Below are 12,520 nucleotides of genomic sequence, written 5' to 3'. Positions count from 1 at the left end.
GTCTTGTTCATTTTTGTAGTCAACTTCCCTTCTCTCATCTTGGAATTTCTTGGCAATATTCGCTTTATGGAGATGTTTTAAGATAATAATCTCATATCAAGAGAGCTTTCACTGATACTCAGAATCAGGCTCATACATAAAAGAGATTGGAGACAGCTTGCCTGTTTTCCTGGGTGATCCACTCCTAATCTGACCCACACACTCAGCACCATTAAAAACATAACAGATATCTCCTCCTTCTGTCCTTCCATGGGATTCAGCAATAGCCTCTATTATAGAACTTGTCACGGTGTGTCAATATAATTGTCCTATTTCCCTACTAGACTGGGAGTTCCTCAAAGACTGGAGACCATTCACCTCTGTGATGGATGAATGGTAGATGTGGGATAAATGCTTCTGGAAAACATGTATTAACCAAAGATTTCACGAACTAAATTCTCCACTTGAAGTAAGAAGTGGAGTCTGTTGGTATTAGATATGATGTTGTCAGAGTCTTAGATTGAAGGATGCTAGCACTTAAAGGAACTTTAGAAGTGGAGTCCAATTCCTCATTTTATCCAAGAGGAAGCCCAGGGAAATTGAGTGACTTTCCCAACGTCACAAACTTGGCCAGTGAGCTGTGGACATAGACCTCAGGTCTTCCCAGTTCAGTGAGTCCCAACCCTCTGAGAATTTGAAACAAAAAGGAGGGAAGGCAGAAATGTCCCAAAGGGTCTTCCTCTCTCCTTTAGCCCAGGCTCCTCTAGAAGCCAGCCCCAAGCTGCTCTCCTTTCTCAGAGGCCTTATGTGAGGAGTCTGAGCTGAGATTGATGAAGGAAACTCTACCTCCACTAATGTTCCGTTCCTTTTCCCCATCTATTCCTTCCACTTCCAGGGATTTACCTTCACATAAAAGGGAGACAGGTTTATATTCAAGGGACTTTCATCACAAAATTACTTATAACACAAAAATCTTACCGAGTATGAATGTCCAAAATAGGGCAACAGTTGAATAAGTCACGATACAGTTATACAATGACATAATACACACTCGTTGAAAAGTCATACTTTGATGATATAATGAACTCATTCAAGACATGAAAAAGTATTAGCTAACAGCTAATGAGTGCTTACCATATGTCAGGCACTAGCTAAGAGTGGGATGTATACTATCTTATTTAGTCCTGACAGCAATCTTGTGAAGGAGGTACTACTATTATCTCCATTTTACAGATGAGGATACTGAGGTTTACCGAGACTAAGTAACTATCCAAGCTAACACAACAAGTAAAAGCAGAGCTAAAATTTTTAGAAAAATGTTCATAATACTAGGCTTTAAAAATTGGACACACAACTTCATGCATTATATTATTCCAGCTATTCCAACTACCTATTTCATTAAAAGGAAATACCATCTAAGATAGTTCTCTAAGGATGCTCAGTAATTTTTAGGTGTTCAACAATGAATAAATATTTGTCTTGTTTGTCTTGTTTATTTTATGACACAATAAAAGTTATTTTAAAGTAGTGCTCTTCAGAAAATAGCAACCACAACACCAGAATTTGGTGGGGGCAGGGGGTAAGAAAAGGAAAAGAGGGGATACCTTAGAAAAAGCGAAAGCCAGAGAGGCTGAGCCACCTTGGTGCCTGCACCCTGCTCCCACCTCCTCCAAGCCTGTTCCCCAAGCTCTAGCTCAGTTCTTGCCTTTATCAGGGAGAGTTTTCCAACTTAGGAAGGACCTAGAGGAGGGAGACAGGAGCTATTTGCCTCATGTTACCAACCTCCTGAACACCTACCTTAGCGAGTTCATAAAGAATTTCCCCAGAAGCGCTCTGAACGAGAAATGCTGAAGTCTCCTTATTCTAAGCTGCATTTTTAATCTGAGAGTAGGAACCCAGCACACATTTCAGATCTCTTAACTCCGTGAACTCATCCAGCCTCTGTACTCAGAATTTCACATGATTGCACAAGGGGTATTATGGAAGAGGCCAGCGAGGTCAGAGGTAGACACAAGAGTGCCTTGCTCATTTTCTTCTCTGAGAAATAGGCATGAAATAATTGTTTTTAGACCGTGGACAACTAGCATCAGAAAACTGTAACTCTTGGGGCACCTGGGTGGCTCACTCGGTTGAGCATCCAACTTCAGCTCAGGTCATGATCTCACGGTAGCTAACCTTAAAGGTATAAGACCAAAGACGTTGAACCTATATTAAATGTATACATACAGGGATGCCTGGGTGGCTCAGTTGGTTGAGCATCTGACTTCAGCTCTGGTCATGATCTTATGGTTCGTGAGTTTGAGCCCTGAATAGGGCTCTGTGCTGACAGCTCAGAGACTGGAGCCTGCTTCGGAATCTGTGTCTCCCTCTCTCTCTCTGCCCCTCCCCTGCTCATGCTCGCTCTCTCAAAAAATAAATAATCATTAAAAAATAATAATAAACAAGAAAACTGTAACTCCCCAGAGAAGGGAAACAAATGAAATTATTCTGATAATGACCCCTATAACATTTTTCTCTGAAGGCATTTACCAGACTCCAGGCCATGAAAGAAGAAAGCAAGCAGAGCACAGTGGTCTCACTGAGTGGAAGAGATCTTCAATGAAGTTTACATAAGATAAGGTAGCTGAAATTTGCAGGGCAATGAAGACAGAACTGTGCAGAGATATAGCTTTAGAAATCTGTGTAGGGGTCTCTTTGAGTATTTGGCTGAATACCAACCTTGTGCATGCACAGGGTAATACTGCATGAGACCAATCAAAGAAAAACAGAAACTTTACTCAATACCTGAGTTTGTTTTTGTTTGTTTGTTTGTTTGTTTCTTTGTTTTTCCCCACTGAAGACCCAATAAAGGGCAGGGCATAGAATTAGGGCCAAACTAATCCTAGAAAAAAAAAAAAAAAAGTTACTCTATACTTGTCCCTAACAAAAGCTTAAAAACTAGCCTCAGATTGGGATGAGCACTGGGTGTTGTATGGAAACCAATTTGTCAATAAATTTCATATATATTAAAAAAAAAAAAAAAAAAACTAGCCTCAGAATGATGAAGCTACTCTGTAAGTTAACTGCATGACAGAACAAATCTATCCACTCTTCCAGTAAAGAAAGATAAAAAGATCCAGACACTTAAATGCACTGTCCAGCATCCAATCAAAAACACTAGGGGTGCCGGGGTGGCTCAGAAGGTTAAGCATCTGACTGCTGGTTTCAGCTGGGTGGCTCAAGTCATGATCTCACCATTTGTGGGTTTGTGCCCCACATAGGGCTCCACACTGACAGCAGACAGCACAGCATGGAGTCTGTTTGGGATTCTCTCTCCCTCCCTCTCTCTCTGTCCTTCCACTGCTTGTGTGCACACACATGTGATCTCTCTCTCTCTCAAGTTAAATAAATAAACTAAAAAAACCACTAAATATTTAAAGAAACAAGGAAATGTGACCCATAATTAGGAGAAAAATTACCCATAGAAATATACCCCCCAAAATGACAGAAATTATGGAATTCATGGATGATGGATTTAAAACAACTGCTTAAAATATCACAAATATGCTCAAGGATTTAGAGAAAAGCATGAACATAATGATTAGAGAAGTGGAAGATATAAAAAAGAAACAAATGGAACTTCTACAGATGAAAAATACAATATCCAAAATGAAAAATTTACTGGAAGAGATCAGTAACTGATGAACACTACAGAAGAAAAGACCAGTAAACTTGAAAACAGAGCAATAGAAACTACCCAAACTAAAGCACAAGTTAAGAGGGGCTTAAAAATATTATTAGAGCATCAGGGATATGCAGCACAATATCAATAATAGTCTAATATATGTGTAACTTGAGTCCTGGAGAGGATATGGAAGAAATATTTAAAGAAATAATGATTAAAATGTTACCAATTTTGATGAAAAATATAAACTCACACATCCCAGACTCCCAACACATCCCAAAAGAATAAACAAAAAGAAAACCATGTCAAGGCACATCATAATAAAACTGCTAAAAATCAATGGAGAGAAAGATTATAGAAGCAGCAGCAGAAGAGGAAATGCCCATTATACACAAGGAAATAAAAATTATCACTTATTTCTCATCAAAAATTATCACTTATCTCTTATTTCACAGAACAAAATGGACCAACATTTTTGAAGGTTTAAAGGGGGTGGCGGGTAGGATGGGGGAACCAGTCTAGAATTCTATATTTTTTTAAAAAACCCTTCGGGGGCGCCTGGGTGGCTCAGTTGGTTAAGCGTCCGACTTCAGCTCAGGTCATGATCTCGCGGTTTGTGAGTTTGAGCCCCACGTCGGGCTCTGTGCTGACAGCTCAGAGCCTGGAGCCTGCTTCACATTCTGGGTCTCCCTCTCTCTCTGCCCCTCCCCCACTCATACTCTGTCTGTCTCCCTCTCCCTCAAAAAAAAAAATCAAAAAAAATTTTTAAAAAAGATTTTTAAAAAATCCTTCAGAAATGAGATTGAAATAAAGATACTTTCAGACAAAAAAACTGAGAGAATTCATTGCCATAAGCTATGTTTAAAAGTGCTTCAAGGTGAAAGACAATAATATCATATCGAAATTTAAACCTACATAAAATAATGACTAGTACCATAAATGTAAATATACAGATAACTATAAAAGATACTTATTTTTCATTTGTTAAAGTGTTTAAATGATTATTGACCTTTAAGACAAACACACAAATAAAAAAGTACTGTGAGGATTATACCTTACTGAGAAGTAAAACCTATTACAATAATAGACCAAAGAAAGGAGTGGGGGGAAGGAAGTATATCGCCATAAAAATTTTAAATTACATGGGAAGTAGCATAAAATCAACTTTTTACCTCATCCTCTTACACTCTCTGATTGCATCAAATCCGAACGCACCTAATCTTCGTCCTCATCATGATTTCTAATCTCTATTCTTCATCTGTACTAGCATTATTTCCTTGTCTTCTCTCTCACTCAGCAGGACCCTGTGGCCACAACATAGAATCCAGATGCTACAGTACCGACGGTTGGACATTATCCACTGCACAACCCACACCTTACAGATTAAGGAGAATTCAGACCTCCAGCTTCTTTTCCTGGAACAGTGCTCCTACCTTGATCCTTCATTTCCATGATCAATGCCGTTCGCCTTGCCAATCCTCATACTATGCAAACATCGCCATTCAATTTCTCCAGCTTCATCTTTTTATACTCATTGCTGCAGCTGATTGCTTAAGAAACTAATTAAGAACATCAAGGGGCTCGATTGCCGTTTTCTGCACCCAGCCAACTTCAGCCAGGCTTTCAACACTGCTCCTCACTCCTTTGTCCATTTGTAGTTCCTCAGTAGAATTCATAACTTCAATCTCAGATGCTTACCTTTCAGTTTTCCTATATCTTCATTTGTCCTCTTTCTTCCTGTGGTAAACATTTGCATCATTTTTTATTTCCAATACTGGAACTGTCTGTATACCTTCCTATATTTGGGGAATTTCCTATTGTGTTAGCAGACTTCTAAAATAGCCTCCAAGATTCCTAGCCCCTGCTGTACACATACCTCCCAGTTATTCAGACACTAATACTGTGAACTCCTAGTTATTTGAATATTAATTTCAGATGTAATGAAGTCCCCAAATCAATTGACCTTAAAATGGGAGATTATCCAGGTGAGCCTGACCTAATTACACTAGCCCTTTAAATCTGGATCTAGAGATCAGAGACAGAATGTGAGAGAGATTTGAAGCCTAAGAGAGGGATTCAATGAGAGAGAAATTCTCCATTGCTGGCTTTGAAGATGGAGGGGGTTACATGGCAAGAAATGCAGTCTCATCTCTGAAAGTGACCCTTAGCTGACGGCCAGCAAGGAAACAGACCACACTATTACAACCACAAGGAGCTGGATTTTTCCATGACCACATGAGTTTGAAGGAGGACCCTAAGCTCTAGATGAGAATGAAGTCTGACCAACACCTTGATTTGAGATTTACAAGACCCTAAGCAGAGCACCCAAGACTTCTTGCCTATAGAACTATGAGCTAACAAATGAGTGTTGTTTTAAGCCACTAAATTTGTGGTAATTTGTTATGCATCAGGAAAAAAAAAATGTTACACTCACCTTTTATGTTTGGGTAAAAGCAGAAAATAGTTCCTTGCAGGATGTAGGCATTTGGTTCAGGTATTGTCTCTGTTAAAAACAAGACAATAGGCCCAAAGTGGAATAGCTTATGCTAAGCCCCATGTCACCAAACTGAGACTTAACTTGATTACAGCTTGGGCTCTCCCAGAATGCAATTTAACTCAATCAGGAATCACCTGATCAGCACCAGTTAGGTAATCTGCCTGACAGAACCCTGCTGTTCCCTAAAGGAAAATAACTTTGCAATAACCAACCTGCTTTTTGCCTCCAGTAACTCCCTTGTTCCTGCTCCCTTCTGCCTATAAGAGTTTTTCATTTTGTACTGCTCCTCGAAGTTCCTTTCTATCTGCTGGATTGGATGCTGCCCAATTCAAATCAATTTTTGCTCAACTTCTTAAAATTTTTAATATGCCTCAGTTTATCTTCTAACAGTTTTGGCATCAGAAGAGGGAACCGAGGAGACCCTAATGGTCCCCTGGAGCAGCAGAGCAACCAAACCTAGGTACCGGTGGATCCCCTTGGGTTGGCTGCTTCCTCACTACCTCTGGAGGTGGGCTAGGTGGGAAACTGGCCGGAGTCAGACTGGATCCGACTTAGAAACTGGTCTGGGTCAAGCGGGGTCCAACTTAGGAACCAGAGCGGGTTTAGGGTGAGACTGGGTCTGACTTAGAAACCAGACTGGAGTAGCTTACACTAAGCCCCACGTCACCAAACTGAGAATTACAGTTTGAGCTCTCTGAGAAGTAGAATCTTAACTCAGTCAGTCAGGAATCACCTGATCAGCCACCAGGTAGGTAATCTGCCTGAAGGCACCCTGCTGAACCCTAAAGGAAAGTCACTTTGCAATAAACAACCCGCTTTTTTGCTTCATATAACTTCTTTCTTCCTGCTCCCTTCTGCCCTTAAAAGTCTTTCATTTTGTACAGCTCCTTGGAACTCCTTTCTATCTGCCAGATTGGATGTTGCCCATTCAAGCAGATTTTTGCAGAGTTTTAAAATAAACTCTTAAAATTATTAATATGCCTCAGCTTATCTTTTAACAGCTCTCAGATCCACTTGTGCCATACTCAGGAGCCAATAGCCCTATAAGAAGGGGATTGTAATGTTCTCACTCCCCCAGTAGTGTTAGTAACGGCTGCTGAAAATTGAGTTGCCCACATAGACATGGTGGCCATACAGGTGGCCAGCTGGTAACAAACAATAAAAGTCAATATTCCCTAGTCTTTATCATGAATAATCTGTGGTACTGAAACATGTTGATTTTTCTCTTCATTCACTTGTTCAACAAACTTTCACTGACCACACCACACACTACTTTTTCCTAAGCATTAGTAATATAGTGGTTTAAAAAACGGCAGGATTAAGGCCCTGTCCTCACAGAATGTGGTAGCTTAAAACATGTCCACAAATTTTTGCACATTCCTCCCATCAAGCCCTGAAATATGATTAGCCTTAGTAACTCACTTCTTTTTTAAAAAAATTTTTTAACATTTATTTATTTTTCAGAGAGTGAGACAGAGGACAAGTGAGGGAGGGGCAGAGAGAGAGGGAGACACAGAATCCAAAGCAGGCTCTAGGCTCTGAGCTGTTGGCACAGAGCCTAATGTGGGGCTCGAAATCATGGACTGCGAGATCGTGACCTAAGCCGAAGTCAGCTGCCCAATCGACTGAGCCACCCAGGTGCCCCCTGAGTAACTCACTTCTAATGAACTGAATATAGTAGAAATGTTCTGAGTGACTCAGTGATAAACAGTAATACAGCTTCTCCTTGGCTTTCTCTACGACATGTGTTCTTAGACCCCATTCACTGTGCTGTGAAGAAACCCAGGCCAATAATCCCAGCTGAAGTCTAGCTGATAGCCACTATCTACTACCAAACATGTGAGTGTTTGAGATGATTCCACCTCCTCCCCTTGTCTGGCTTTAACTGAATGAGAGACCCTGAGTGATAATCACCTAGCTAAGTCTAGTCAACCCTCAGACCCATGAAAGATAGTAATAAATGACCTTTTTTGCTTGTTTCATGCCACAAAGTTTGACATAGTTTGTTATGCAGCTATAGATGAGTTTACAGTCTAGTGGAGGTGAGCAGACATTAAAGAATTATCCAAAAAAATAAATAAATAAATTTAAATATATGGGTACCATGTTCTCTCTCCTTCACTGACTCATAAGACATTACCCTGTCCTAGCTTTTCTCTCCCCTCTTCCTGGCTTTCCTGTCCTTTTTTTTTTTTTTTTTTAATGTTTATTTATTTATTTTTAGGAGGGGAGGGACAGAGAGGGGGAGAAAGAGAATCCCAAGCAGGCTCTGCACAGTCAGCACAAAGCCGGATGTGGGGCTCAAACTCATGAACCGTGAGATCATGACCTAAGCTGAAATCCAGAGTCAGACACTCAATTGACTGAGCCACCAAGGCACCCCTTCCCTGTCCTTTTTAATGGCATCACTGTCCTGACAAAAACAAAGGCAGAGAACTTGGGGTCATTCTTGACCCATTTTCTTCACACCCGTATTCAGTGGGTTCCTGTATCCTGTCAATTCTATTTCCAAAGGTGCCTCCCATCTGACTCTTTTAGCAATCTCACCACCACTTTAGCCCGGTTCAGGCCCTCAAAATCTTATCCCTGGTTTATTTAAATGACTTCTCCAATTGGTCATTCACCTCCTGCCTATTCGTTGCTCTCACATACGTTCTTAAAGTACATTGCCTAATTTTCCCTCCCTTACTAAGGAAATCTGTACTATCTCTTCCCTGACTGGAAAAATACAGTACAAATGTCTCAGGCCCTTCATGAGCTACTGCTAACCTATGCTCTGGCCTTGCTTCCCACACAGCTCTGTTATTGCACACTACACCCCAGATGATCCAGACTTCTCAATATACTGTAAACAAATCCCCTCTTTGATGTCTCTGAGCTCTCTATCCCTCCATTGGAATGGTTTTTTTTTTCTTCTTCTTCTTACCCCTGTGTCCAGGAGTCTACCTCCCATGATCTTCCAAGGCTCCTCCAGCAGTGACTGTCATGAGCCCTGTGAGTAGGTCATAATGATAGCTGTGGCTGGGATGGTTTGTGGCCCACCATCTCACACAACAGAAGTTATGAGTTTTAGCTAAACACATGGCCAGCTAGACACTACAGTTCCCACCCTTCTAATGCAGCTTGACACAATCACATGACTAAGTTCTGGCAAATGTAATGTAACAAGAAATAGTATGTGCCACTTCTGGGTTATACCTTTAAAAGCAATAAGCATACTCTCCTCTGACCTTCTCCTTCTCTTGCTGGCAGGGATGTGGTAAGAGCCAGAGCAACCATCTTGGTCTTGGAGATGAAGCTACATGTTGAAAGTGATAGAAATACCCTTACAGCCCTGCACCTCCCAGCTCTGGACAGAGAAATAAACCTCTACCACGCTATGCTACTGAATTTGGGGTGGGGTTTGTTTTCTGCATCGGCTTAATCGATGCCCTATAAGGCAGCTGATCTTTACACTGGAAGTTTGCTATGTGGCAGACTCTGTGCAGCACATGAGGAAACAAATGTTAGAGGTGAAGAAACTGAAGTTCAGAAAGGGTTTGCAACTTGCCCAAGGCCACACAGCTAGTAGGGAATGTTGACTTCATTCTGAAGACAGTTGACTTCAGAAACTGTACTTTCAATCACTACTTATCCCTTTGCTCTGATCCACATGCCTAAAGGCACAGACAGACCTCCCTGAGGTTTTCCAAGTGACCCCATAAACACTTAGAAACATGCTTTGTATGTAGTAGATACTCGATAAATGTTTGCTGGACGGATGATTGATAGGTGTTAGGAAAACAGGCTTTTTGAAGGTTCCTAACTAGTGTAATAGGATTCAGTTAACTGTTTCTGGTTACCCAGCAGCCCAGCAGCCCTATTTTATACAGAACACTTCTGGGTGCTTAATACCACTTTCCTCCCTGAAGAATATCATACATTGCAGCACATTTGGTCCATGTCTTTATCCATCTACACAATCAGCTGAGAGCCTATATGAGCTTAGCAGGCAGTTGGGGGAAAGCATTCAGCTCATTGCAGTTATCTGTATTTATTTACACAGCTGTTCTCCCCCTTGTTCAAGCAGAAGACTCTGGCCCAGAAATCAGAGATGGAAATAAAATTAGGGGGCTTTTTGAAGACTGCTGTGTAGCATCCTGCGTCCTGGGTTCTCAGCAGGGATGTGGGGTCCAGTGACTTTCAAAGTCTTCCTTTGTGCTGGGTCAAGGGTACTAGTACAAAGTGAATAGTGATGGGAGCTTCAGGCTGTGGGAGAGGTTATTATAAAGTACTGACATCCTGCTGTGAGGCCTGGATGTGTTCCCTTCTTTGGGGCTGTTATCTGGAGCTCTTCGATAGAAAAGGAGTAGAACAGAACGCCTGAACTGTCCTATGGTTGCCTCCCACCCTCCCCTGGGAAAACTTTGAGCAGTAAACACAAATCAAGAGGAAACTAAAGAATAGTTTTTTAAGGGTCTTCAAACAGCCAGTCTTTATTTTTTCAAGTGGGGGTATGGTACTAAAAGACAAAATTAGAGCCAACTTTCTTTCTAATTAAGTTCCATGGACCTCCCAAACTTCAACACAGATACTGTGATGAACATTAACAAGCTCTTAAGTGGAGTGTGCTTGAACTCAGTAGCACAAAGATAGAGAATGAGTTTTAGAAAGAAAGAAAGAAAGAAAGAAAGAAAGAAAGAAAGAGAAAAAGAGAAGAAAGGCAAGGAAAGAAAACCACACACACACACACACACACACACACACACACACACACACAAAGGCCATGAAAGCTTTTTTGTAATCATGACTTGCATTAGTTCTTTAGGAGGTTATGCAGTAAAGCTCAATTCCTTTTCAGCAGCACATTCAAAAATAAATTCACTCTTCTGATTCCAGTAATGACGTACATTTAAGATGATTCTTTCTCTTCCTATGGGCACCTACCATATTAACATAGCGATTTAAAAGTAAGCAGTATTTTGTTTCAGAACATATGCTTGGGAAGAAAGCCCCTGCTCTGGAATTCCACAGAATCATGTGTCTCAGAGTGGGGCACAAGAGTTGGAGGGCTAAGGGGGATCTACCACCTAGAAGAACATGTGGATTAGGAGGAGCTCAGTGATCCTTGAAGAGACATGTTCCATCCAAAAGGCAGGTCAGTTTTAGTGCAGCCAGATCTCATGGGGTTGTAGAACAGGTGTAGGGTAGATGAATGGCCCTGGATAATTCCAACTTCAAGTTCAGCAAACCAGAAGAGGTGCCAGTCTTCCTCTCCCAGTTTTAGGGTCCACAGCAATAATCCCATAGACACCATCAAGAATAAGAAAAACACTCTATGGAGAGTCACAACACAGCTGACATTGTCTCCTTCACGCGACTCTTACAGCCGTTTCTCTCTGGGCACAATGGCAACTCTTAAGAAAAAACTGATTGCACCAGTCACAGAAGAGGCAACTGTCCCAAACAATAAGATCACTATAGTGGGTGTTGGACAAGTTGGTATAGCATGTGCCATCAGCATTCTGGGAAAGTCTCTGGCTGATGAACTTGCCCTTGTGGATGTTTTGGAAAATAAACTCAAAGGAGAAAGGATGGATCTGCAACATGGGAGCTTATTTCTTCAGACACCTAAAATTGTGGCAGATAAAGATTACTCCATGACCGCCAATTCTAAGATTGTGGTGGTAACTGCAGGAGTCCGCCAGCAGGAGGGAGAGAGCCGGCTCAACCTGGTGCAGAGGAATGTTAACGTCTTCAAATTCATTATTTCTCAGATAGTCAAGTGCAGGCCTGATTGTATCAGAGCTGTGGTCTCCAACCCAGTAGATATTCTTACATATGTTACCTGGAAGCTAAATGGACTACCCAACCACCATGTGATTGGAAAGGATGTAATCTGGATTCTGCTAGATTTCTCTACCTTATGGCTGAAAAACTTGGCATTCATCCCAGCAGCTCCATGGATGGATTTTGGGAGAACATGGCGACTCAAGTGTGGCTGTGCAGAGTGGCGTGAATGGGGCAGGCATTTCTCTCCAGGAACTGAATCCAGACATGGGAACAGACAATGACAGTGAAAATTGGGGAAGGAAGTGCTTAAGATGGTGCCTACAAAGTCATCAAGCTAAAAAGGATATACCAGCTGGGCTATTGGATTAAGTGTGGCTGATCTCACTGAATCCATGTTGAAAAATCTATCCAGGATTCATCCAGTGTCAGCCATGGTGAAGGGAATGGATGGCACTGAGAAGAAAGTCTTCCTGAGCCTTCCACGCATCCTGAACGTTCGGGGATGAACCAGTGTTATCAACCAGAAGCTGACAAATGATGAGGTTGCTCAGCTCAAGAAAAGTGCAAATACTTTGTGAGACATCCAGAAAGACCTAAAAGACCTGTGA

The 12,520-nt window shown here is 41.5% G+C and overlaps 1 pseudogene; it reads left to right on the top strand.

Annotated features, from left to right (window-relative positions):
• The first annotated feature begins 11,527 nt into the window (after positions 1–11,527).
• On the top strand, positions 11,528–12,520 carry LOC124507592 (L-lactate dehydrogenase B chain-like; annotated as a pseudogene).

This window comes from Lynx rufus, unplaced genomic scaffold (assembly GCF_022079265.1).
Source record: "Lynx rufus isolate CCGP_SWC_20201006 ecotype Redwood Valley unplaced genomic scaffold, mLynRuf1.p SCAF_1, whole genome shotgun sequence".
Lineage (NCBI taxonomy): Eukaryota > Metazoa > Chordata > Mammalia > Carnivora > Felidae > Lynx > Lynx rufus.
This window is presented reverse-complemented; position numbering and strand designations above follow the sequence as displayed.